The sequence below is a fragment of the Camelus ferus genome, chromosome X (assembly GCF_009834535.1).
Source record: "Camelus ferus isolate YT-003-E chromosome X, BCGSAC_Cfer_1.0, whole genome shotgun sequence".
Classification (NCBI taxonomy): Eukaryota; Metazoa; Chordata; class Mammalia; order Artiodactyla; family Camelidae; genus Camelus; species Camelus ferus.
Window position 1 is genome coordinate 53,555,996 of NC_045732.1, and position 1,923 is coordinate 53,557,918.

Below are 1,923 nucleotides of genomic sequence, written 5' to 3' on the forward strand. Positions count from 1 at the left end.
CATGACTTATCACCTTTCCACTTGTGAGTTTATTATTTCTGTAGTGTTTTGCTGCTTTTTATTTAGAGTAGACCTTTCAATATTTCTTTTAACATGGGTTAAGTCTTGCTAAACTCTTGTACCTTTTTCTTGTCTGTGAAATTATTTATGTCTCCTTCTATCCTAAATGATAGCCTTGCTGGATAAAGTATCCTAGGCTGAATTTTTTTTTTTTTTCATTCAGGACGTTGAATATATCTTGCCACTCCCTTCTGGCCTGTAGTGTTTGTGTAGAGAAATCAGCTGAGAGCCTTATGAGGGTTCCCTTGTAACTCACTCTTTGCTTTTCTCTTGCTGCCTTTAGGATCATTTCGTTATCCTTGACTCTGGCCATCTTTATTATGATATGTCTAGGTGTGGGTCTCTTTGGGTTCTTCCTATTTGAGACCCTCTGAGCTTCCTGTACTTGGATGTCTGATTCCTTCTTTAAGTTTGGGAAGTTTTCAGTCATGATTTCTTCAAAAACCTTTGAATCCCCTTTGATTTTTTTCCCCTTCTGGGACTCCTATTATGCGAAGATTGACATGCTTTATATTAGCCCATAGGTCCCTTATGCTATTTTAATTTGTTTTTATTTGTTTATCTTGTAGCTTTTCTGATTGGGTGCTTTCAATTGTCATGTCATCTTGGTCACCAATTCGTTACTCTGCATTATCTAGTCTGCTTTGCACAGCTTTTAGATCTGTTCCCATCTCAGCCAATGAGTTTACCAATTCTACTTGGCTTTTCTTTATAGCTTCCATTTCATTTTTGACATATTTTATATCTCTAAACACTATCTCTTTTAATTCCTTCAGTACTTTGATCACTGCTTTTTTGAAATCTTGATCCAGTAGGCTATCCATGTTTATTTCATTGATCTTTTTTTCAGAGGATTTCTCTTGTTCCTTTAATTGGGAATGGTTTCTCTGCTTCTTCATCTTGCTCATACCTCTCTGGGACTGTCATTTATGGAGTATCAGTTAGCTATTGTGGTCCTTAAGGAGTTTATCTATCTAATGCCTATGTAGGAATAAGACTTAGGAAAAAAAGAGAGAGAGAGAGAGAGAATTTTAAAAGAAGGGAGAAAAAAATGTTTGAAAACAATGTATAATGAATAATAGAAGAGCAAGTTGAATCCAAATAGTAATCAGGTTGCGACATCCTTTAAAAACCTTTAAAAAAGGAAAAAAGAGGAAAAGATGTATTTGAAACCTGTGTATAATCAATGACAGGACACCAAAACCAAGAGAAATAAAAATAAAATGATGTGGATTTTTGAAAATAATAATAATAAAATATTTTTTAAAAATTTTAGGTATGAAACCTGGGGGTATATATAATTGTTCAAAAAGTAAAAATTAAAAGGGTAATAGAAAATAGAACATGTAAAAATAGATTAAAAAAAGGATAAAAAAATGCCAAGGAGGTCAGTGTTCTCCTGGAGACTGTGTGCTTTTAATGCGAAGTCTTACTGTCTTCATCCTACTTTGGAAGCTCAGCTTGCTGTTTCAAGGGGCCCTCCATTGGTGCCCTCATCTGTGCTGCTCCTGGTGTCTGTTGGCAAGCAGATCGCACCTCCTCCCAACACTAAGTCAGGTGCAGCTCTCCTTTGCTGTGGGCGGGTGGGTCACTGCCCCTTCTGATGCCACAGTCAGATGTTGCAGACTGGCCAGGTAGGAAGGCAGGTCATGCACCCTCCGAGCACCACAGTCAGGGGCTGCATTCTTGCCCGAAAGGTGAGGGGCCGCCCGCCTTCTCCCCGCACTGGTCATCTGCTACTCTGTGCCGGTCTGTGCTCCGCCTCAGGTCAGCGCTCTGCAGGCAGGCTCCGGGAAGACTGAGGAATTACCCTGTCCCTGCTCTGGGCCAAAACCCAGCTCTTGTTTGTCTTTGGAGAAGTCT